The 27,212-nt window shown below is 33.6% G+C and overlaps 1 protein-coding gene across 11 annotated transcripts in view; it reads left to right on the top strand.

Annotated features, from left to right (window-relative positions):
- The window catches only part of SLX4IP (SLX4 interacting protein), a 324,925-nt gene that overhangs the window by 272,802 nt on the left and 24,911 nt on the right, over positions 1–27,212 (top strand). The window contains exon 7 of one of the 11 annotated variants that reach the window (XM_074209446.1): positions 14,413–23,366. The exons of the other annotated variants lie outside the window; for them this stretch is intronic. The gene's annotated coding sequence lies outside the window, so the exon portion shown is untranslated. Of the gene's footprint in view, positions 1–14,412; positions 23,367–27,212 lie in introns of those variants that run through there. 11 annotated transcript variants of the gene reach the window in all.

Below are 27,212 nucleotides of genomic sequence, written 5' to 3'. Positions count from 1 at the left end.
CTTTTTTCTGTTAAAAGTATTAAAACCTGAACCTCCAACAAAGCATGGTTTTTAAAATCAAAAGTTCTCCCTCTAATTCAAGATATGCAAGTAGAATTTATCTTTGTTTTATTCATGATGAGTGATTTAAAACTTAATAAGTGCCAATGTTTGCTTAATTTTGCTATACTTCCATTCTCCCTTAAGTTTCCTAAGTATCCATCATTCTAATTCTAGGGGTCCATTGGGAGCTTCATCTTTATACTACTGAGAAGGTTTCTCAAAGACTCCTAAGAACAACACAGTCACAGAATATTAGGATCCTGAATCTAATGATAAGATTCTCTTTCTTCCATACCACCCTTCCTCCACCAAAATACTAAATATTATCAAAAAGCCATTACAAACAACTCTGAGCCAAACCTAATTCAGGAGGGTCTGATGATTCAGGTTCACTTAGATTTCCATAAAATACTTTTATACTATAAAATGTAATAAAAACATCTTTGCTTTTAATATCTTTTAGAAGGATACATGTAGTTCCCTGTTAAAATCACTAATCTTCTACATCCATCATAGCCATAAGTAACACTAGGGCAGGAAAAAATGTCACTCCCAAGGCAATATAAATTCCATTAAAGCCTCTCAGAGTAATTCCCCATAGGCTAGACCTGCTATTCCAAATGATCTTCCTGCCCTCTTGAATGACCAGGCCAGTCTATATAAAAGAGTTGCCACTCCTATCATATTACATTAATTCTGTCTTTTAATGATTCAGTAATATTTTATATAGCTACATATGATTTTTTTTGAATAGTTCTTACCCCTTTACTAATATCCATTTATCAAGTGTAGAAAAAAATTCATCTCTTTATGAAAAAAAAACAAAAAATAAAGGTATAATTTTAACTAGTTATTAAATTAGCATTTAATTAGTAATTTCTCTCCAATGGGGACAGGCAGCATGATACAGTGGAAAAACCCACTAGATTTTAAAATTAGAGGACCTGAATTCAAATCCTGACTCGCTATTAAATACCATAATGACCCTAGATCAATTTCTTCATCTGTACAATGAGGGAGTAAGATTCAATGACCTCTACCACATTTAAAATCTAGCATCACAGACCCTAAAACTACATGAGGAAGGAGAATAAGGAATGAAGACAATAAAGATAAGAGCAGTATAGCCAGAGGAAGTTTTTGCTGAAAGTAAATAAATTTTGATAATGCTGAGGTCTCGAATTTCAAAATATATATAGAAAGGGCCAAACAATTGAGGGGAGCTAGAGATACCATATTAAGTATTATATCAAAAATGATGAACAAAAGATGATTAATAACTACTGATTCATTTTTCATCCTTACAAAATTTTTATGAGGGGCGGCTAGGTTGCACAGTGGATAGAGCACCAGCCCTGGAGTCAGGAATACCTGAGTTCAAATACAGCCTCAGACACTTAATAATTAATTACCTAGCCGTGAGGCCTTGGGCAAGCCACTTAACCCCATTGCCTTGCAAAAAAAAACTTAAAAAATAATTTATGAGTGTGATCTACTCACCTGTCACTGGCAAAGTTGTTAGAAATATGAGGTAACAAGCAAACTTGTGTAAACATTTTTCTATAGTAATTTACATCAATACAAATGCATAATTGACTAAAAGGTTCAGGGAATACAAAATCTTACTGTGTATTATAAGAAAACATTTGACTTGGTAGAACAAAAATGAAACTTTAAAGTTTCTCCTCCAATAAGATATTTCTCAAATAGATGTTAAAATTACCTAAGATTCTTTAATAATTTCAGCAACCAATAACTTTGTCCAAGTCCCCCTGATTCTTAATAAATAGCAATGAGAGTTGAGATGAGGAAATTGCACATCAATTATACTTGTGACTGTCATGAAGAGTACCTGTTGTGGCATCTAAATCAAAGAGAGATTCCCACTAAATGACAAAATCCTCCAAATGTTCTCATTTTTATATAATAATTAGGGTTGAATCAAGCCCTGGATAATTGCTAATCAAAGTTTTATCCTAACTATTCACACAGGAAAAATAAAGTGAATTAAGAACACATATTTTTCCAAGCTATAAAATGCAGTAAAACAGACTATTGTTGATCTGTTAGCATGACAAATATTGGAAATAGACAGTGAGCTGGGCTTCTAATCAAATAAGAGGAAGAGAATGGGTTTAACACATTTGAGAACCTAAGGGGTGCTTCCAGAGTATACAGTCTTCTCCCTAAAACAAAAACCCATATTTAAAAAACCATTATATAATCAGCAAGCATTTATTATACACCTGGTATGTGACAGATATTGTATCAGGTTATAGGAATACAAAGAAAAAAACCAAAACAGTCTCAGGACTTGAAGGACTTAAAATCTATCAGGAGAAGACAGTGTACATACAGATGAGTACACAAATTGGGAATAGCCTCATTTAGAAAGTAGCACTTAATCTTAGCTTTGATGGAAACTAGCTGTGATGAAGATAAACAGGTGAGTCCTATGAATCTTCAGAACCCCTTTCCCACCTTCTAAATATGCATATATCAAAGCATAATCTCATTCCTTCTCTCCTTGTAATAAAACAAAGTCAAAAATAATTCATTTTTCATATGGGAAAAAAGCAAGACCTTAAGAAGTTGAGTTAGTTGTGCTTAGTCCATCAGCCAGCATTTAGAGAAAGTTGTGATTCTCATTAGGATTTATAACAGTTCATGAAAGAAAACAAACTCAGTAGCCCAGCTGAATGCCTGTTCCTCTATCCTGTATCCTAAAGCAGCCTAGAGGGCTTTCCACAAAAATTCAGCACTCTTCTCCTTGAGGGAAAGAAGATATAGACACTTCCCTGGAGTGGATGAGAAATGGAAAGCAGCAGCCTAACTCAGCATTATCATCTCATGAGCAAGTAAGACAGTAGTATATCCCACTCTGGGATAGGAGAGGCAGTCATTGGCTTATATGGGTCTTGTTCCAAAAAGTTTGTATTTAAATAGACTTTTAACTTGGAGAACATTTTCCCATAGAGACAATGACATGAATGATAGATTTCCAAGTCAGATGACAAGGAATTAAGGTCTTGATCCACTCCGACCCCCCCCCCAATACTGTCCAGTTTCTCCACAAAAACTTATTTAGAAACTTTAATATCAGTAGTAGCCTGAGTTCTAGGAATGCTGGAAGTAGAAGACTGTACTACATACATACTGTAATATGGAAGCTGAAATAGATAAAATTTCCTCTTTTTTCCTGGGCACAAGGCCAGCACTAGGTAAAAAAAAAATTAAATAGATGGAAGTTATCTTTGGCAACCTCCCCCCTTCTTTCTAGGTCCTCTCTTGCTTACTAATGCCCCTTTCCCCAGGCCGCCAAGTTCCCAGCATCTTTGACTACAAATTAAAACTACAACATAGCCTGCCTTCTGCTCACTGCACCCTTATATGGTCATGGGATTTTCACAGACCAGTGCTAGCATTTCTAAAGCAAACAGTCTTAAAAATCAAATACTTTCTTCCTTTTCCTTTCACTTTATTCATTTGCTTAATTCAGTTGTTTCATTATACCTCCTCATATTTTTATAAGTATTTTATTTTTTCTTTGAGTAAATAAAAAACATCTTATAATTTTTCATCTAAGGATATATAGTAAATCCCGCCTATTCTTAATTTAGACCAGTGTGTTTTTCTTACTATCATACAGTCAGCTATTGTACTAAAATAAGTGCAACATTTTCAGTAAGACTCATTTCAGAAAATGATAATTCTATACCTTCAAATGTCCTTAACTTAAAGATCATACTCAATTTTGTCTGGCAAGTTTTGGTACTGATGTCATTCAAATTTCATAAGTTTTATATTTGATATAATGCCTAACCTCAAAGGCAACTAAAAACTTCAACTACAAGGTTAAAATTTTATTATTCTTGTCATGTGTGTGTGTGTGTATAGAACAGAATCAATATTATTCCTTAGGATTATTGTAATATTCCCAGTTAAGGCTTTCTTATTTGAATAGCTAAGCAGAAAGCATAGATCATAGAATTTCAGTGTTAGTAGAGACTTATGGTCCAGCTCATGTATAGAACCCTCATTACATAGCATAGTATATAATATAACATAACTTAGCTTGACATAACATATACATGTTAACATATATCAAAATTATTTAATAATGTTATATTACTATAAATATGGTTATATTATGCAATTTCTCTTAATATAATGTAATATATAGTTAAATTATATTAGGTATAACTATGCTATATATAGTATATATATAATACCAGTGTATTATAATTCAATTATTAAAATGTAAATATCGACATAATATTTTTGTTATATTATGGCAAATAATATTAATAATTATATATTATAATATATAATTATATGTTATAATAAAGTTGCTATTTAACATAATACTATTATTTTACTATATTTTCTGTAATATTTTATCACATGTTATATCTGTTAGTATGTCTTAGTTTAAATTATATATTATATTTTGCAGTTGCTGCTTTAATATTCAAGGAGATAGAAACCATGAGCTCTTATTTTTGATGTCACAACTAAATTGGCTTCTTTGTAGCTTTCACCCATTGCTCCTGGTTCTGCCCTCTGTGACCAAATAGAAAAAAGTCTAGTCTCTCTTCTACATGTCAGCAGCTGAAATATTTAAAGACAGGTCTCATGTCTCTCCTGAGTCTTCCTTTCTCCTGGTCACCCACCTCCATTAACTGATTCTCGTATGTCATAATTTAATGAATCTTCACCAGTCTCTCTCTGGATACTCTCTTATCAATGTCCTTCCTAAACCTTGACGCTCAGAATTGTGCACAAGATGCAGTCTAATGAGTGGGACTATCACCTCTAATTCCTGGAAGCTAATACAATCCAAGATCACATAAGCTATTTTAACTGACAAATCACAAATTATTGAGTTCACAGTCCACTAAAACACTCATCTTAAGAACAACTACTTTCTAACTGTGATTCTTCTATCTGTAAAACTGATTTTTTGTATCATTTGCATTTATCTCTGTTGAATTTCATATTATATTCATTATAATGCTTTACCTGCCAAAAGCTTTTGGATCTTGACTTTAACTGTTCCATCTAGCTTTAAATTATCTCCCATTTTGATTAGCATACCACCTTTGTCTTTGTCCGATTCATTGAAAAAATATTGAACACCACAGGGTTAAGCACATATCTCTAGGGTATACTATTGGACACCTTTTGCAATGTTGCCTTGAATCTTATTCAAACACCTTATTCTTTAAATCTGCCCATCCAACTATAGTTCTAAGCCATCTAACTGTATTATCATTTAATCCATATTGATCCAGCCTTTCTTTGAAAATAACTTATTTTATCAGAAGTTTGACTGAAATCAAAAGTCACTATATGTGGCTCCCATTCAGACAAGTAGAGGAAAGGCAACCTTGTATTTCTTGTGTTTGAAAGGATATGTAACATATAATGAGCAGAGAAAATGCTGAGCATTAAAGACTGTACTTGTGGCAAGTCTGTACTGAGGTGGTTCTAGAGATTTTTTTGGAAAGACATAGGTGGGTATAGGATACTCGAAGATATAGGAAAAGTCTTTGAAAGTTGCAAACATGTAAGAGAAACTTTTTTTTTAAATTTGCCTTCCTAGAGGTTTCAGAAAAAAAGGAGTTCTTGGGTGAGACCTCTGTCTTCATTGAAACTGAGATTTTATAGTATTCTCATTTAAAGAGATCATTTACTTTTGTGTATTGTTTGGCATATTCTGATCTGTAACTTCTCCAAAGCTGCTTTGCTTGGAAAAATCATGCCTTTTTTTATTCTGAACTTCATACTCCTAGACTAGACAGATATATAAAGATGTAGCAAATAACTCTAGTATAATACCCCATCTGTGGAGAGGAGGAAAACCAAGGGTAATGTCTGTACTGCCAATACACTAGCTCTGTAGTGTGGGCGGGGTGGAGAGGGGTCACCCAGAAGGACAAGAAGGACCTAAGTTGCTTTAAGGGGTAGGTAATCCTTGGCTTACATGACCAGCTTAGCTCTTTTTCACAAAATTCTAATTGTACCAAAGACAGATAGCAAAAAAACACAGCAAGAAAATCCATTTATCCAATTAGGGCTACAGACAGAAATCAAAGAAACTATATAGATTAAAATATACCAAATAATATAGAGTAAATGAGTTTTTCAGCCCAGAGTAAGATAATCTTCATCATTTTAGCTATTGGCAATTTAAGGTTTGGACAACACTTAATTAATATGTCATGTTTTAACCTTAATCAATTTTGAAAGATAGGTACTATTACAGATGAGGAAACTGAGGCTAAGAAAAATTAAATGATTTCTTTAAGTCCATCCAGCTAGTAAGTATGTGAGACAGGATTTGAACTCACGTCTTTCTTATTCTACATTCACTACTCTACCCACTGTGCCACCTAGTTGCCTTTTAACAGCTCAGCTCAAAATAAGGAGAGAAGGCCCATTCTCAAGCAAAGGGAGGTCCTTTCCTCTGAAGTCTTTAGGAAGACAAGTAGAAAATCTGGAATATATTAAATAGTCAGTTTTCCCCCATTTGTCTTAACTTCTAAAATTTTTTTATACCTTATAAAGGGTTCTAAGTTTGCCTGTCTCTCTCCAAAGAATGTTTGGAATCACTTTACACAGGTACACTACTTCAAGTTCAGGATTCTGTCCACCAATCAAATAACCTCACATAATCCATATACATCATGTGGTCCAGAGCTGCATTCATTTATCATTCATTTCCCTAATCTACTAGTTTAGCAATCCTGCCAAAAAAATAAAATGAGATTAGTCTGGTATGACTTGTTCTAGATGAAGCCATCCTGGCTCTTTGTAATCCCCTTCTTCCCTTCTTAGATATTCACCAACCATATCTTTAATGATCCATTGTAGAATTTTCCCAGGAATCAAAGTCAAGCTGAGTCAGGTGATTTTGAATTATGTCACTAAAAATATAATTTGTAGTTTCACCCTGGTGATACAGAAGAGGAAAAACAATTAGGATATTACCATTTTAAGTTGTATAGTAAAAAAAACACAGGACCAGCAGATAACAAATATGGTATCTTATTCTACTTTACCACTTAGCTAGCTATCTGACTTTGGATTTTTAGCATCTGTGTACCAATCCCAGTGTCTTTGGATTTTAGACTATTAGAGTTTAAAGGTTTCCTGGTCATCTGGCCCAACCTATAACTGAGCAGGAACCTCTTGTTCAGATCCCTAACATATGCTCATTCCACTTCCACTTGAAGACCTCCAACTATGGGAAACTGCTTGATTTTTATAAGGCAGTCCATTCTACTTTTGGAAAGCATTAAAAAGCTCTTTTTTTTTTTTAAATATCAAACTGAAGGTTATCCCAAGACTCAAATTAAATAATGTAAAGGTAATTTAAAATGTTCCAGAAAACTTAACAGTACTAAACAAATATAAGATGGAATGCAAAGGAGGAAAAAGTAACATAAATATTGTTATATATATACATATATGTGCTATTAATAAGTAATTAACAATAAAAGAATTTTTAGATCTGCTTTTCAAAGGGGTAAAATTATAGGATTAAGAAAAGCTTAAAACTGATGTTATTCTTAATTCTATAGGAATTTGTTTTATTAAATTTATAAATATCAATCACAATAAACATAGTCAAAAGAAATTTTTAGGCAAAGGCATCACAAAACACTGTTTAATTATTATAATTAATTAGTATTCCAGATACTCATAGTGTTTGTTATCTCATTGATATGGCCATTTCCTCCAAAGATGAATGCCTATCTTCAATAGTTCTTGTCCATGTCCTCCCATTATTTATTTCATCACAGAGGTGTTTATCATGTGCTAGCATCCTTGCATGTTTTTTTCTTGACATCATGAGAACACCAGGGGATCACACAGTTACTCCTTACTCTTGTCACATGATCAGCCCATGTTCATCCTTGCCTTTGATAACACTCTTTGTTTCATTTCTTTTTCCTTGTCATATATTACAGCCTGATTGTATCCATCATGTGGCATTTCTATTGTCCTCTTAATATTATTTAATTTTAGTTCTTTGGAGATGGTAGTGTTCTATGACTCATAGGCATGTAACAAAGCTTGTAAAATATTGGTATTGAAAAGATATACCTTCATTTCAGAGATAACTGAAATTTCCCATAGTCATTCCAGTAGGGTTATTTCCTCCTATTTAATTCTGAGCTCAACTTCAGTGCTTGCATTTCTGTCTCAGGCATGATTATGTTATTGAATTAGTTCTAAAACTTCATATTGTAATCTAGTTATTACACATTTGTTATCCATTTGTGTTTTCCATTTTGGTTTTGCCAGACTCTTTTGAATAGTTATAATTCTCTTCCAGAGAGTTCTGCAATGTCCTGGAACTTGATAGAGCCAAAATATTCAAAGAAGATCATATGATTGATTAATGATATTTCTTTACATATTTCCTACATGTAGGAAGTTCCTAACATCCCCATATTCCTGTAGAAATACCCTCATACTTAATGTATTTGGTAACTGTTAACATTTTTATTTGAGGGGATAATAGGAGAAAGTGAGAGTATACACTTAGATTTGTCAATATTTAATAGATATGTGATCTCAATATGAATATACCATCCATTGTTTTAGGTTTATACTCATACATACATTTTGTCTATATCCTTAAACCAATTCTGTTGACATTACATGGATAAAAAAGAGCACAAATGTGGTTCATTGATTATCTCCCACTGAGCAGTCCATATCTTCCTTTCTTATCACCCAGTTCTATGACAGTATTGTTACACCATTGCTGGTCAATTCTTCTATAAAAATTGGTCATATTCCTCTTCCCATGCAGAATACACCTTCCCATAATCCACAACTTTAATTCTTTAGAATTGACATTACTCCTTAACTTGTAGCCATGCAGTATCAACCTAAGGATATGAGTGTTAAAAAGAAAAGTGGGCCTTTTAAGGAGGATGGTTGATATCATTAAAGGCACAATGTAGTTTCTAAAAGTCAATTTATCCTGTTTTCTTCATATTCAGTTCTGTGTCAGATTTGTTGTCCACCTACAGGGTCTGTCTATAACGAGCTGTATTCTCATCTGAATGTGTTTATTCTTACATTCTGGGATCAACTCACTCCCCTTTTATCACTCTTTTTGCCATACATCATTGAGAAAGAAATGATTTGGGAATAGGATTTTTCTTAAAGTATTGTGCAAGGAACACACTGGCACCTGATATCAAAATAAAATTCATGGTTTTATTAGTTAAGACATATCTTTAGGCACAACTATTTGGCATGTATCATGTGTACTGTAAGGTTTATAAATAAGATTACACAGTCACCCCTATTTTTCTTATTTAGTACCTGATGTGAACAATAAACAAAATTGTTTCTGAATGATATAAAGATTTGACCATAACACATATATTCAAATAAATTTAATTATTTCTGTTTTTTTTATCATAACAAGGTCTAAACCAACTTATCAAAAGGTAATTGAACTCTTACCAAGACTTTACCAAAGGTCTTCTTTGGCATTCATAAATAGTTATTCATTAATTTGAATATTGAAGCTGAGGATGACAAAAAATACTTTGCAAAAGCATGTTTCCTGCTTCTTTTTATGAATTTTTATGTCTTGTTTTTATTTTAAATTGATCAATTGCTTAAAATACAAAGGCAAAAAAAATACACAACTCTTATCAAATTGAGTCAAAAAGCCTTTATTAAATGTTATGTGGCAGTCACTTATCTAGGAATAAGAATAAAAAGGAAAAGGAAAAACATTTGGGGATGGTGTTAATGTATCAGCAGAAACAGAGAGAGGTGGGCATTCCAACACCTTCTGAATTTTTTTAAAGGAGTCTTAGATAAGATTTAAGATGACAAGTGAAAATAATGAACGTACTTGCTCCAAACAATTTACTCTAAAGGTCATATTTGATGCAGAACCCCTGTCTTTTACTTTTGGGGAATTAGATAAACTTTCTTAGAGCTATCTAAAATTGTTTGCCATCACCATGGAGGATATTCAGCATAAAGTCTAATAAAGCAGTGCCTATTTCATCTATGTCTTTTTTATTCCAGTCCCTAGAGGGTGTTTGGTAAATACCTGTTGTCTGTTGGAGGATTATGAAGCCTACCACGTATACCACTTGCAAATGACATTTTGAAAATTACATCATGCCTTACTTAGAACACTGAAAAGCTTATTAAATTAGATCTATTCAAAGGAATTTGGCCTAACAATCCATACAAGAAAAACCAAGTGGATGAAAAATGCCAACCATATTATCCATACCTTGATAGTCAGTCAGATGAACAACCCACCATTCTGGTTCATAAATATATTTTCTTTTTCAAAGCCTTGATTCCACTCAGAAGTCATTTCATGTACTGTGCACTTCAGAACCAGGACAGCAAAAAGGGATGCTTTCTTAACAAATATGTTGTTTATAACCTTCATAGAATACATGATATATACACCTAATAGAGTCTTGCTTCAACATAAGTCAACCAAAAGAACCACACATTATATTTTGATGCTAGATTCTAGGAGATATCCTATTCTGTGTGAAATACTTTTAGAAAATTCTGTTTCAAAGTAATAACATTTTTTTCAATTATTTATGTTCTGCAGAGTTACTATATAGAGATTTAATGACAAAAGAGAGTGACTTGACCCCAGAATAAAAAAGTAAAAAGTTTCTAATGAGATTTGACAGTTCAAGGGCTAAAGAAGTATTTGAATCTTTTTCTTTTGCCCACCCAGCTTTCATAGAAATGCAAATATGTCTGTCTTCAACAATTTGCCAGGAAATGTGTTTTTAATTTTAAGCAGGGGAATCTGTCCTTGCCTTAAGGAGGAAAAAAAAAGAAGAAAAAGTAAACCTTGGATATGGGCATTTTTCCTCAATCAGAACATCATTTTCTCTGTTGTCATCCTATTTCTAGGTCAGATTTTTTCATTATTTTGCTGTCAAAGGAATTTGGGATGAGTGCATATTACCCTTTCTCTTAAGCAAGCTTTGAAATTCCCATAGGAAAGAAATGGTATTTTTGAAACCTAATAAAAGAAAGTAAAGTCAATGATTGAGCCTAATATGGGATTTAAAGGAAGTGTCACTAGTGGTACAATATTTTATATGGTATATGCAATGTCCATTGTTGTTATTTATGACCCTGTCTGCCTTCTATTGTGGACTTCTTCCAGCCTTGGGGAATTTACATCATTCCTAATAGCAAAGGCTTTCTGGTTCCCACAGAGCTGTTCAAAGACTGACTCATACTCCTTATGTTAATTGTTCAGCTCTGAAAATACAGCACTTACAGGGTGTGGTTCTAAGGGGAAAATCTACTGTACTTAGAGGGCATGTTTAGAAGTGTTTCACACATAAATCTTTTTTTTTTAATTTTATGCCTTAACCCTTTTTAGTCAACTTGGATGTTTTAACAAACAAATAAAAAGAGGGCAGTTATATGGTAGTTACTGAATCTAATATGTATAAGGCTGTGATTTCTTGTTCACTAACTTTAAAATTGTCTTAAATCATGAATCAATATTGCATTAAATCACATGTATCTAAAAACTGAAATCTATTCCACAGTTTGAAATAACCAGTATAGAGATAGCCTCAGTTATGAGTATATACATGGACACAAAAACACATGTATTATATATATATACATACATGCATATATGCATACACATAAGCATACATGAGTATATTTAATATCTTCCCACTCTTCGTAACTATAAGTACTATTATCTTCATTCTTTCATTCCCTCTAGTTCAACTGGTAGCCTCTTCAAATTAAACTCAGTCTAATTTGATCTATTCTTCAACTTCTATAAAAAATAAGCTTCTCAAAAAGAACCTCATAGGAATCAAATTACCAAAAATTGGTGTGGAAATGTATATAATTTTATGGCAAAGGAAATAAGAGAATTTTCCTTGTTTCTTTAAATGATCTATTTGTCATTATGTACACATATATTTATATGCAATATGGTAACATCATATCATGAAATGCATTAAAATTAGGGATAGAGAGGCAGTCTAATTTTATAGAATTATTCATTGGAAAGCATGAACATATAGACAAAAAAAAAGACAGAGCTCATTCCTAAACTGTATAAAACCATGACACTGCTAAAAAATAAGGACAATTTATATATGGTTCTTTAGAAAACTCTAAATCCTTGTCATAGAAATAATATTAAAATTTTTACCCTTTAGAGTAATCTTAAATATTGTAAGATATACTTAATATAATTTTGCACATGTGAAAATCTTTGAGAATTCTTTAGAGAATAAGGATATGAATCACTGTACCACAAAGTCTATAGAGAAAAGAAAAACTGACAAGCACACAGTTGTCTCATACAGCAGTTCCTAGTATCTGTCACAATTTAAACCATAGAGATGTCATATATTAGCCAAAAATATCCCCAAATGATTTGGAATCTATATCCTTTACATTATATTATTGTTTGTTTGTTTGTTTGTGGTTCACATTAATGTATGAAATATGTGGAGTGAAAGTCTCAAAGAACAAGCATAATTAAAGCTTAAACTATTAGACCAAGTTTGTCCTTTAAAGAGGAAAAAAATAATCCATTCATAAGATAATTTGAATCATGTTTATTTTATATAATATATATAATATAACTCAATATAACTGATCATATTTTAAACATTGTTTTCTTTTGGAATAGAAAGACCAACCTTTTATGATACATCTGATTATTTTTCTGAACATTCAGATGATCTACCTCTTCCTTATGCAAAGCACAAATCACTCTAAAAGAAATGTAGGTTCAAATTACTAGTAGTAAGGGTGGTAGTTGTGGTAGTAGTAATAGTGGTAGTGGTAGTGGTGGTGGTGTTAGTAGCAGTAGCAGCAATATTAACAGCAGTAGTAGCAGTAGTAGCAGTAGTAGTAGTAGTAGTAGTAGTAGTAGTAGTAGTAGTAGTAGTAGCAGGAGCAACAGCAGTAGTAGCATCAGTAGTAGTATTAGTAGCAGCAGCAGCAGTAGCAGCAGTAGCAGTAGTACCAGCAGGAACAGCAGTAGTAGCAGTAGAAATATAATAGTAGTAGTCTTTCTAGTCATAATAGTCCTAGTAGACCTAGTTGTATTTTTGCTAAGTAAATAAATAAATAAATTTGAATAGAAAGTGTTCTATAGTCTGAACACTGAGAAGGGATTCTATCTCTTACCAACTTTCTCTTTCACCTTGTCTAAGTCACCTACCTTGCTTTCTTTATCTTCTTCCATCTGTCTTACTTTCTGAAAAATGAGAATTGTATTTACTATATAAATGTGTTGCAAGGCATAATAATTATTGTTTGTCAAGTTCTTTGAAGATGAAAAGTACCAGTTGGTGGTGGTGATGGTATTTGTTTTTCTTTGTACTGTACTAAAGATTACTGCAGACATATTTGAAAATACCTTCTTTCAGAAGATTGTTTTTTAAGTGAATAATTATGTTTCTAATGGCTAAAACAAGAACTTTTTTTTCCTAGTCTAAATTTAAGCTAAATTACAGTGTTCCAGATTTGGTCCAATAGAAAGTTTCTTACTATCCACAAGCCTGCAGAATAAGGTGTTAAAGTCATTATGTTTAGTCTTAAATTCTACATGTGTAGCTTCTGTTCTACCTCTTAATTTTATGGTTGTTGTGAAGTTTACATTGTACATGTGTACAATTGAAAAGGTGTTTATATATTGATACTCTGTGATGTCTTACATGATTTAGTTCTCTTTTAATACTTTCTGCAATTCCTTTCAGGACATTTCTAATTACATTAACCTAGTCCATTCCCCAGATTGTGGATGAACAGGCTTAATAATAGTAGAGCAGTGATTAAACTTGAGTTATACCTTGAAATATCCTGGGAGAAATTCCAGAAAATGAAATTTATGAATATGTGTATAAGTCTATCAAATATTTTAAAATATATATAAATATATGGATACATATATATTATATGCTTGCTATAACAAATTCATTGTACATAATTGTACAATTCATCATACATAACTAGCATTCATCCTTAAAACCTAAAATTAACATAATTTTACCTCTTGAAGTATATTTTGAGTTCCTTCATAGCTCAGTGATCAATAAATAGTATTAATTCTTAGTGCAGCAGATTATCTGATGGTTTGGAATCTACTTGACTCTTTAAATCTTCATTCATGATATATGGGGAAAAAAGACTTGCTTCCAGCTTTAGGAAAGAAATTGATTTCATTTCTAGATTTGAAGAGTTTAGCATGTTCCTGGAAATAGTTGTGAACAGTAAAGCAGAATCTTAGAAAGAAAAATCTTATCATTATACATATAGAAATATTCTAATTATAAATTTTTTTTGTTATAGGATGAAAAGATAGAAATAAGAATAAATAATACAAGCAAATTACAGATAGTAAGAACAACATGGAAATTTTTATTGACTCATTCACTTCAGACACAGAGGACAAGAAGAATAAATATCAAGCTTTATCCATTTCTCAGTCTGAAGCAGAATGTTGATGTTTAAAAACAACTAAAAGATTGCCTAAATACAACTGAGAAAAATTTGGAACTTCCTGTTAGAGAACTGGAAAATATTGTTGAAACAGCCCCAAGATACTAGCAGCCAGCAAAAAAAAAACAAAAACACATATTGTGGTGCAGTTAAAGACAAGTTTTCTAAATGGGAAGCCCTTATGTTGCAGTGAGTCAGCTTAGCCAGGTCCAAAACAAAATATAAAGTAAAAACGTATGTATATTGTGTGTTCATACATATATATTATATGTATATTTAAAGGATTAAATGCCATCAAATAACCACAGCTCTGAGGAAACACTAATGTTCTAGAAGAAAATATCTTTTGGAAATAACCAATTAACCCTCAAAGAAATAACTCAACAGGGCAGTGCTGCAGATTTTATGCCAATTTAGAATGGCCCCTGCTAGGTTGTTTTGAAACAGGATTTTACAAAAGCAGCATGAGATGAAAACTTGAATGTTTTGGGGAGAGTCTTCTAAGGAACTCCTCTTAAGAAAAATTATTTAAGACAGGTGAATCAAGTCAGCCCAAGCAAAAGCAGTGAAATGTTATTTATAATATTTGTATCCATATATAGAGAAATATACTACAGAAATCCAAAAAAGTCCATCATAAAAGGAGGGGAGGATAAACGTAGACCTAGAAAGGGAAAAAGGGTTAAAAAAAATCTTAATTTATTAAATAGGGTTAATCAGACCTAAAGTGGCATCATTACTAATAAAACCAATAGTATGTTTGATAGAAATATAAGTAAAATGAAAATGAAGATGTTTTTGTGTTGTTTTAAAAGAAATTCAGTACCTGATTTGTGTCCAAATGAGTATTATCCTTCAAATTAGTTGTGTTTAGAACAAGTACTTATTCCAGTTCTAATCTAAGAAGTATTCATTATGTGTCCAGCTCTAAAAATATTAAGATAGAAAATGTAAACAGTCCATGTCCTCAAAGAGCTTATATTTCAATTGTAATGTTGGGTATTGGTCCCCCAGTTGATGTAATCACATAAAGTAAAAGACAGATAACAAAAGTAATAAGCTATTAATATGCCTAAAGTGTCTAAGTTCTGATATCTATTTAGGAAATGTGAAAAAAAAAAGTTTTCCTGATTGAGTTGGAAAGAGAATTTGGCATTGGCCAAGGGAAGACCAGCCAAGACCCTTTGAAAAGCCAAGTTTGCTAATGCTAGAGATATTTGAGGTAGGGAGGAGCTTTGTGGAGTATAATCCCTGGACTTTTGCCAGAATACAGAAAGAAGGAGGTGATACCTCTTCTCCTCTCCTCCCCCCATTAGCTATGGCATTTTACACTGGAGCTCCCAACCCAGTGGAAGCAGCTGCTTCCAAGAGGGAGCAAAGAAGAGTCGGGGCCAGAAGAAACTTCCATGAGCATGACTCTGGCAACAGGAAGGGGAACCAATATTAATTCAAGGGAGAATTAGCTGAAGTCAAGCTGAGATGAAGAATAGACCTTGCCCAGCAGAGTCAGAACACCCAGAATAGAGCATATGAGGATGTCTTGAGAAGAGAAAGGACCTCTGAACTTTGTAGTAGAGGAGGTATGAGGTCCTTTAGTCACCTGGGTTCCCAACTACTAATGTAGTCGAGTCTTTGCTTATTCTTCCCATGGAAATTGTATGTATTTGTGAGAGAATGTGCCCCAGTTTAATGGATCCAGGGTGGGGATAGGGATATTTTTTGTAGCTATTGTTCTTATTATGTCATCTTTGTAAATAACTGCTTTGAGTTAAAACTATAATAACTTTCAAAGACAAGTTCATTGCAGACTAGTGAACAAGGCAAGATAACATATTTATTAAACACTTACTATATTCTGGAATTCTGCTAAGCACTGTGAAGACAAATATAAGCAAAAAGAAAGATAATCCTTTCCTTCAAGGAATGTACATGCTAATGGAGAAAAACAACACACAAAAGGCAGCTGCAAAGCTGGGTTTGGAGGAATAAAAGTATTTGAGTTGGGGCATGGTATAGAAGTCCAAAGAGCAATCTGGACATCTCAGAAGGAAAGAAGATTGGTCCACAGTGGGTGAGAAGTATCTACATGGCAGAGGGATGTTCCAGGGTTTAGAAAACTAGGGGAGAAATGGATATTCCAAGGTACTGAGGCTCCAGGTACTTAGGACAAACATAAAAGACAGCTAGAGAAAATAACTGGAGCTGAGAGATGGAATATCATGTTGGTGGAACAGTCAGGTGCTCAGTATCACTAGATTGAAGAGGGTTAAGTGATAGGATATAAGAAGACTGGAAAGGTAAAGTTATGAAGGTTCTGAATGTGAAACAGAAGATTTTGTATTTGATCCTGGAGACAATAAGGAGCTGGAGTTTATGGGGGGAGTTGTGTGACATGGTTAGACCTACACTTTAGTAAAATCCCTTTAGTTGTTGAATGGAAGATGGGTTAGAATAGAGAGTGATTTGAGGCAGGCAGACCTACCAATTCCTATTATAGTAATTTAGGTGTGAGTTAATGGAGGAATGCACTAGAGAGGACAGTGTCAGAGAAGAGAAGGGGGCATATTCAAAAGATATGGCAAAGGTAAATTCAACAGGTCTTGGCTTGGATATAGGGTGAGAAATAGTGAAGAATCTAGAATGACTCCTAGGTTGAGAGTCTAAGGGACTACAAGAATGGTATAGCCCCTTACTAAAATAACTATGGAAGGTAGCAGGGGAAGAAAGTTTAGGAGAAAATATGAATTCCATTTTGGACATACTGAGTTTAAGATGTCTCCTGAATGTTCAGTGAATAAAATGTCCATATCTCTTGATTCAAAGATCTCACTGCTAAGCCTATACTGTAAGGAGGTCAAAAGTATAAAGGAAGTCCCACCTATGCCAAACAACCACAGTACTTTTGATAACATCCAGGGACTGAAAATAAAGTAGCTATCCATCTCTTAGGAAATATTAAACAAAGAGTGACACATGCTTGCAACACTCTCTTATTGCTCACAAAATAATTTTTAAGATGAGAAAGAAAATCAGGAGACATATCAACTAAATTGAAAATGTTTAAATCTTTCAGTCATCAACTACCTAATGAACTACTCAGTCAGTAATGAAATATATAGTGTGACAACATTAGTAGAAATGGAAAGAACAACAGCAACAAAAATCTGACTCCTTTGTGATTATAATAATCAAGTTGATCATAAATTCCAGTGGCTTCCTATCATCTCTAAGATCAAATATAAAATCCTTCATTTGACATTATAATCTCCCCTCCACCAACCTTGGTCCCTTACCTTTCCAGTCTTCTACACATTTCTTCCCATCTTGTTCTCTTCTATATAGTGATACTAGCCTCCTTGCTGGTATTCCTGACCCCAAGTGCTTTGACTACTTGTCATATAGGTCAAGAATACTCTCCCTCCTCATCTCTGCCTCTTGGTTTCCTTCAAGTCTCAACTAAAATCCCTTTGAGAAGCTTTCTGATTCCCCTGTTGTCCTTCTTCCTTCAAAGAGAACCAGTGACATTATAGGATGATATTTTACACAAAGTCATCAGTCTCACTCTCTCCCAGAGTCACCGAAGCCCAGTGACAAGATAAATATCAAGATCACTAGTGATGAAAATGTATATGTACAACTTTTATCGGACTGCTGTCAAAGGAAGGAGGGAAGGAAGGGAAGGTGATAGAAAAATGTGTCACTTATAAATTTTCAAATGAAAGAATGTTGTAACACTACATGTAATTGGAAAAATAAAAATGAAATATCAATTTTAAAAAAGAAAGATGACTGGGATGCTGTGAATGACCTTGGCATCTTCCATGTCTATCAAAGCCCTGAAAATGACACAGCCAGAGAAAGAACTGAAGAATTTGAATACAAATTGAAGTACACTATTTTCACTTTATAAATTTCTTTTTTCTTTCTTATAGTTTTCCCTTTTGTTCTGATTCTTCGTTCACAACACGACTAATATGGAGATATGTTTGACATGATTGTACATATATAACCTATGTCATATTTTTGGGGGAGAGGGGGGAAAAGAAATAGAGGAAGAAAAATTTTGAGCTCAAAATCTTACTCCAAAAATGAATATTGAAAATTATTTTTACCTATAATTGGGAAAAGATTAAAAAAATCCCTGAATATTCCACAATGCTTGCTTTGTCACCTTCATGGCAGTTGGAACTAATTGTTCTTATCTAACCATTTCACAGGAAAGAGCCATCCCCCATAATTGGGATAGCCATCCCTCTAACTCACTTGAAGCCTATCAGTTCTGCCCCCCCCAATCTGGTTTAGCCTATCTACCAAGATGGTTTTATTGCAGTGTAACCACTGTGCATGCCAAAGCTTCTTGAAGGCACAGGATGATCTGCCCTTAAAAAGGGCTCAGCAGCCCTCAGAAAAGAGGTATCAGTCCTCCCTGAACATCCTACACACCCCTTACTGCTAATGTCTTTCTTACATCTTTCATCTTTAACATTTCTTATTGAGGAGTAAGAGACCATTACAAGCCTGTGCCACCCTTTGAGATGCATAACTATTTTGTTTTCAGTTCTTAAAAAAGCTGTATAGTTTGGCACATGACGGATTTTTCTTTATACCTTTGACCTCCCTAGGTATAAGCTTAACCAGGACATCTCTGAATCAGGAGCTATGGGCATTTTATCTCCAATTTATCCTGTATAAATCCTGTATAAATACATAGTTGTTTACCTGTTCTCTCCCTCATTAGACATTGAGCTCCCTGGGAGTTGAGACTTGCCTTTTGCCTTCCTTTGTATCCCAGAACTGAACACAGTGCCAAATCTGGAACAATGTAGGTGACTGAAGTATGTCCCTTCTCTATTCTGCAGAAGTAGGGGGCTGTGGGTATAGAACAGTAAATACACTCTCAGAGTCAATTGACACATAGGTTAGATTCACTGAATTAACTTTTTCTTCTTTCTAAGGAACCAAGGAAACAAGCCTCTATTAAATACTAACCACATGGTATATGTTTTATAAATATCTCATTTGATCCTAACAACCCAGGAAGAAGATGCTTTTATTACCTTCATCTTACAATTGATGAAACTGAGGCAGACATAAGTTAAATGATTTTTCCAGGACCAGTTAGTCAAAAACATTAATTGTAGGAGTAGCTAGATGATATAGTGGAAAGAGCACCAGCCCTGGAGTCAGGCAGACCTGAGTTCAAATCCTGACTCAGACAATAATTACTTAGCTGTATGACCTTGGGCAAGTCACTTAACCCCATTGCCTTGCAAAACAAACAACATTAGTTGTCTCTTGTGAGCTGGCTAATGAACTAAACACTGGGGATATAAAAAGAGGCAGAAGACAGATCTGCCCTCAAGAGGCTCACAATCTAATGATGAAAACAACAATCAAATATGTACAAACTACATACAGAATAAATAAAAAATAATTAACAGAGGGGGAAGGGGAATTGACATAATTAGATCCATATTTGAGGAAAATCTCTTTAGAAGCTGAATAAGAGGATGGATTGGAGTAGGGAGAGACTTGCAGCAAACAGACACATCAGTAGGCTCCTGCAATAATCACAGCACACGTGATGTGACTAGGGACCAGCACAAGAAGGGAGGCAAATTCATGTCTTGACAACAGCTTGGACATGGTGGGGTAAGAGATAGTAGAGAATCCAGGATGATTTCTAGATTGCAAGGCTAAGGAATAGAAGGATGGTATTGCCTTCTACAGCAATAGGGAGGAGTGGGAGTTTATAGGTCAAGATAATGCACTCTGATTTGGATATCCAGTTTGAGGTGTCCTAAAGACAGTTGGAAATACAATTTTAGAGATGGCCATTAAATCCCTGGGAGCTGAAGAGATCACCATATGAAATAGTAAAGAGAGAGAAGGGAAGACCCAGGATAGAACCCTGAAAGACAGGTACCAATAGCAACACCAGTGAGTGTTAATGGAATGATAGACAGCTACTTTCAGGGAAAGGTAGAAGTTCAATAAAGAGCTGTGTAATTTCCCAAAAACAATCCAGCCCCCTCACTTCCACCTTTTTTTAACCCTGGACCTATGTGTATCTTATGTTCAATAAAGAATTCAATAAAATAAGCATTTATTAAGTACCTACCAGGCATTGTGCTGAGCAGCAGGGATGCAAATAGAGGCAAAAAACAATCTCTTCCAGTCAAATGTGAGCTCTTTGAAGGAAGGGGGATACATATTTACTTCCCCTCCCTCCAGTGTTTATTTGGCATGGTTCCAAGCTCACAGTAAGTCTTAATTGCTTGTTGATTAACTGACTAAACCAAAGGAAAGTCAAGTGTATTTAATAACAGATTAGGACCTTGGACATATACAAATCATAGGTAATAAGTAGAATTATATTATATGCTTTATGACATAAGAGACAATGTCTTGGCCTTAGGATCCCTATTGAACACATACTGACCACATGATCTTGAACTTGTCTCTTAGTCTCTCAGTGTCCCACACAAGTTGTTAGGAAATTAGTATGCAGAACAATTGCCAGTCTCAGACCATAGTGTTTCCCTGCTACACTGAAATCTGGAAGAAACAAACAAAATGAACCTGGGCTGAAACCTCCATGATCTTGTCTGGCTAGTATGAAATAGTTACTGAAAATTCCAAAGCAAACTCTTAACCTCCCCTTAGCCCCACTGCACATCCCAACCCCCCCCCAAAAAAAACCTTCTAGATTTTTATTATTAGGGCTTAGAAATAGAGAATTTATAGTAGGTTGGGAAAAGGGAGAATTGATAACCATAACAAGCTTCTCTAGTAGGTTCTGTCTAGCAGATACCAGAATGATTTTTCCCTCCAATAGAAGAGGTGAGATACCAGGTCTAAAGATGCCTCTATTTTCTGTCCCAGTCCTAGATATCGGTGCTACTACTACCAATGCTTAAACATACCTCTACCTGGTTGCACACACAATCTCAACCTAAGGGAGGCAGCGTGAGATAAACAAAAAAGCATTAACTCTGTGACCTGGGTTCAAAATCTGCTTAACTCTGAGGTTAATGCCTGAATGGACATGGGCAGGAATGGGCTGGCTGGAGATCTTTTCCCTAGCCTAGCTCCCATCTTCTTCTACCTTTTCTACTTTGTCTTGTCTCTGTTACATGGCAGCCTCAATAACAAGCTGTACAGTAAATTCCTCCTCTAGGCTAGGCCTGTACTGAGTGATGAGGCCACAAATAAACCTTGTCTTCAAGGAGCAAATGCTTTCAGGGAAAACAATCTGTATGTGTATTAGAAGATAAAAAATAAATTAGAAGGTAATGGAGAGGAGGAAGACACTAGCAGCTGAAGGAACCAGGAAAGACCTCTTTAAGGAGCGCAACCAAGAGAATATTAACAACAACATCTATGATGGATTCAGCTCCTCTCAATAGGTCAGAGATCTAGGACAACCTGGGAGACCTGTTATGGACAATACTATCTTCATCTAGAGGAAAACAAAGCAAAATAAAATAAAAAAAGACAGAATCTGAATGTATACAGTGTTCACTTTTTGAAAAAGAACTTCACCTATTTTTGCAACCTATTCTATGGTTTTTCTTTTCTTTTCCCTTAGAGCTAATTCCTCATACACAGTACGACTAATATGTAAACATATTAAATACAAATTTATATGTACAACTTTTACTAGATTGTTCACCACTGAGGAGAGGGAAGGTGAGAAGGGAAGGGAGTAGAAAAATATGTAAATTATAAATATGCAAATAGACAAATGTTGAAAAATGTCATAACATGTAATTGGGAAAAAAAGAGACTTTCAAAGTTGAACTTTGAAAGAGGCTAAAGATTCTAAAGTGTGATGATAAAGAAGGAAGAAAATCATGTATTAAGCAGTAAGTATCTAGTATTCTAGGTACTCTACTAAATCTTTATCAGATGCTTTATTTTTCCTTATAACAACCTTCAGAGATAAGTCCTATTATGATCTCTGTTTTACAGTTAAGGAAGCTGAGGCAAAAAGAAATCAAATGACCCACCCAGAGTTACACAGCTAGTAAATGTATGAGATGAATTTGAACTGGGATCTTCCAGACTCCAGGTTCAGCACTCCATCCACCCTGCCACCCAGTTGCCTGCTGGTGTAAGAATACATTCCGGGTATACTAGACAGATAGTACTAGTGTTACCTGTGAGATATAACAAGGATCCCGGTTTGGCTAAAGTGTAGAGTAGGTGGAGGGAATAAGTTTGAAAGGGTAGGCGGGAGCCACATTGTACATTGTCTTAAGTACTAAACATGGGTTAGACCCATGCATTAGAAATACCATGTTGACAGCCATAAGATCAACTTCCATTAGTGTGGAAGAAGAGTGGAAGAGAAGGTCATTGTAGAACCAAGTAGAGGGTGGAGGCAAACTAAAGTAACCATTTTGAAAATAGGATACTTTTTTATTGTCCTCTGTCACCTCAAACAGAGAGGAATAAAAATCCAAGTACCCTCTGATTTGGGTATGGTGTAAATCAAATACATATACATTCAGACAAAATAAAGCAATGTCACCAATCATGAACTGATAATGGTAAGGTCCTTGGGGTAATCTGAAATGTAAGGGTATAAATCATAGCCGAGACATATTTTGCTCACCTTTTGAGATTTATTGTTATCTCAACCATGAAGGAGACTTCACCAAATCAAGACATTCCAAAACCTGTTTAACCTTGATCATGAAAACTTGATCCCAGAAAATAAGTTATTTTAAAGTGAAAAGGCTATGCCATGGATGCTAATTTATCTTCAACATAAGAAAATTCTTGATCAAGAACCAAAAGAAACCTTTTTTTATTTCCAAAAAGGGAAAAAGAAAAGAGTAAATGTCAAAAAAAATCAATCATCAAAAACCTAGGTTTGGAAGTTTAAAAAAAATTTATATTTTCTATGATAGCTTTTTTTAAGCTTTGTAATCTCTTAATTTTTTGGTATGATTTTTAAAATTGCATAGTTACTTATTGTGAAAAACATAATTGTATTATTTACACTGCATCTTAGATAATAAATATGCTTTCTCACCACTTATATATCATGAATTAAAACATGAAGCAAATATAGGTAATTGTTTTTTATTATTGTACTATCACATTTGTTTAAGGAATTTTTGCCTTTAAGCATTTTCTCTCCAGATGTCTGAAATACATATGGATCTTTCCTTATTTTAAAACTAGTGGTTATGTGATCTTTCATGTAATACAAAAGGCAAAAAAAAATAGATGAAGGTGTTTTGTATGTGTGGGTGGGTTCTGTTTCAGCTTCAAATTAAAACTGAAGAATTGATGCAAGATATTAATATTTTAACATCTCAGAATCTAATGAAAGTAATTGCCTTATGTTCCATCAATAAGAAAAGAACTCTTAAAAAATTGTTAATATTTTAAGCTCTAAAATACCTGGATTTTGTTTAATGTCATTGATGATAGGAAGGTAACAGTCAATCAATAAACTTTAAGAACCCATTTCATTGTCCTCTAGGAGCATAAAGTCTAATGGGGAGACAAAATACAAACATATTTAAATAAAGCAAGGTATATGCAGGATAGATAGGAAATAATCAATAGAAGAGAAGGAAGGTCCTAAAATTAAGAGGGGTTGAGGACAACTTCACCCAACAATCATGCTATTTCTTTACATGGTGATTTTAAAAACCAATTTGGTTTTTATGCATAAATTACAAATGTCTAAATGGTATTTATAGTATTTCCCAAATATTTCTATGATGCTAAATATCATCCAAATACATGTATACATTGTAAATTTTAGAAGATTTGATGTTCCCTTAAGTGCTAATTATTAAAAATTATATTTTTAATTAAAATTTATAAATTTGGGAAATTTATTTATGATTTCCTCCTGTCCCCTCAAAAATACAAGATGACTCAAAATTATTACACATTTCCTAGTTTGGTACTGCTTATCCCTTAGCACATAAAAAAATTTGCTCATTTTTAGTATCTTCAGAAGTTATGTAGATAGACCAAGAGTAAACCCCCAAACCTAAAGTATTTTTAGAAAAATTTTATTTGATCATTACAGATGATATATATCTATATGTATGTATATATACATATACATGTATATATGTTTATATGTGCTCATGTGTATAGATGTATGCCTATATATGTATACATATATTATATATGCATATATTCCTATGATTTACTTTAAGAGGGCAAAGGATAAAGGAAACATTCACTTCCAAGAGGACCTGGAAGAGGGTAAGAGTGTTCTGAGCCTGCCCTCTGATTTTGACTTCTCTGTTTATTCTGGGATACTTAATTTTTTTTTCAGCAAGTTCCACTGAAGTATCCCTATACATGGAGCACTTATTTCCAAGTATTTGATAAGCTTTTCCAGGCTGGTATATTTTTTATTTAGCGTGCATTGACTTGATTGGATGACCATTTTAATTTCTTTTTTCCACTTTTTTGTGATATGTCTGATTTATCAAGGTAATATATTCCTTTTGTTACCAAAACTCAGCACATTTGAGTAAGTGGAGAACCAAATTTAAGCTATTTCATTTCCGTAAAGATTTTAAGTTCTTCATACAAATTGTTTAAAAGTTCAAGAACAGAATTCTACCAATTATTCAGCACAATTTGTACATGTGTCATTGAATATTACAATTCAGGAATAGGTGTAAATTCTTGAAATAACTGCTATCCATCCCCACTAATTTATTCTGTATCTTAATTTAATGAGAAAGGAAGCATTTGCAAATAAATATCAATCCATAGTTTTAGGTAGTGAGGTTTGAGAGGGAAACAAAATAAATTACCTAATAGAATCCATGAGTACTGAACTCATCCACATTCAGATCTATAGTCTTAATTTATATAATATTGTCATATACCACCTTACATCTACAAATGAATTTCCTTTTTTATAATATTTTAACTTTTACTTAAGCAGTAAGAAGTAAAATAATTACTGACTTGAAAGCAGATGGCAAGAGGTCTAAAGGTGATACTGTTATGTCTGTAACATATCCCCAGTGTCTTATTTTAACTTCTCTTCAATCAAATTATAAAGTCAAACAGTGCAATTGTGATTGCCAGAATTCCTGCTTCAGATTGACCTTATTATCTGGAGTGGATTTTTTAAACTGAAAAGTTTAGAGTTTTTAAAAGCTCTTTTTTTTAAAAGAAAGAAAGAAAAATACCAGTATCAAAACAAAAAGAGTCTGTGCCTGCTTAGAAGGTGGAACTATCATGTAGAAGAAAATGATCTTGCTTTAGAAATAAAAACTTAAATTGGTTTAAAATTAAAACAGAGAATTGGCCTGCTCAAAGAATGTTCAAAAAATAAAATTAATTAAGATAGACTGTAGAGGGAAAATATTTTTTCTGAATATACTATTTGCAAACAAAATTTTACATTTTTATTTGCCAGTTCTTCATCTTTTTTTTTTCTTTATGCAGTGATGGAAATTTTAAGTATTTCCTTGACCAAAATGCATTGCAAGATTCTTAGATTTAAACCATAGTTGATGTGTTTTAGAAAAAAAAATCAGCTCTTAGAGAGCATCAGTTCTTGTAATTCTGATCCATTGACTAAAGCATCCCAGGGATTGTTTGAATACTTGTTATAATCCAGTAAAGCCAATGTCTGTCTATGTTTTTGTGGTCTTGTCTAAAGTATCCTATTCTAGAGAATCAGCATATCCCACCTGAACCACACTTAACCTTCCATCATCAAAGCCTTAAGCTACTTCTTAATCTTACTTCACATTGCTTCTTTCCCTATTAACAAAAATCTAGCATTTGTAAATACGTTTCCTCTTAAGTCTTCCAAGAATGTGATATCATAGATTTAGGTAGCATATACAAGAATTTTTGATCCATTAACTTATAATTATATAATATGATAATATGTTAATATTATATAACATAATAATAAATATGTGACTATTTCAGTATAATTGATTGCTTGTATAATTCTATATCATTTTATTCACTTAAAAACATTCTGAGAAGAGGTCTATAGTTTGTCACCAGACTTTCCCTAAGGGTCCTTGACACACAAAAGGATTAAGAACTTCTGATCTAATTTGTTCCCATCTTCAGATTAGAGATGAGAAACCTGAAACCCAAAAGTGTGCTCAAGGTCACACAGGTAGTAAGTAGCAGAATAGGAATTTATTTGAACCTAAGACCACTGACTCCAGATTCAACCCTTTTTCTACTGTACCATATAATAGTGAAATGTGAGGGAAATCATCCCTCCATTTTTTACTGCCCATTTATTTAGAGGAGTCATGCTATTTTTAAAATATGCTTCATATTTTCTTGTTTTGTATGAGGGTTCTCTCAGAAATCACCTGCTTTAGAAATTGAGAAATACTAGTTAAAACTGTGTGGACTGGGAAATCTATTAAAAGATTTTATGAAAGAATACTGTTGGGAATCAAGAGAATTGTATTTTAGCTTCTACTATGCTACTAACAAGTGAAGTTACCTTGGGCAAATAAATTCACCTTTCTCTGGGCCTCAGTTTCTTCAATTGTAAAATGTTAGTAATGGACAAGACAATCTCTACTATCATTTTCCATCTCAAGCAGTCTATAATTCTAAACTCCACCCTTGGATTCCATAAAACATTGCTCAAGGTAATTATTCCTCTT

The sequence above is a fragment of the Macrotis lagotis genome, chromosome 1 (genome assembly GCF_037893015.1).
Source record: "Macrotis lagotis isolate mMagLag1 chromosome 1, bilby.v1.9.chrom.fasta, whole genome shotgun sequence".
Lineage (NCBI taxonomy): Eukaryota > Metazoa > Chordata > Mammalia > Peramelemorphia > Peramelidae > Macrotis > Macrotis lagotis.
The sequence above is the reverse complement of the archived record's forward strand: the minus strand, read 5'-3'. Positions and strand labels throughout refer to the sequence as shown.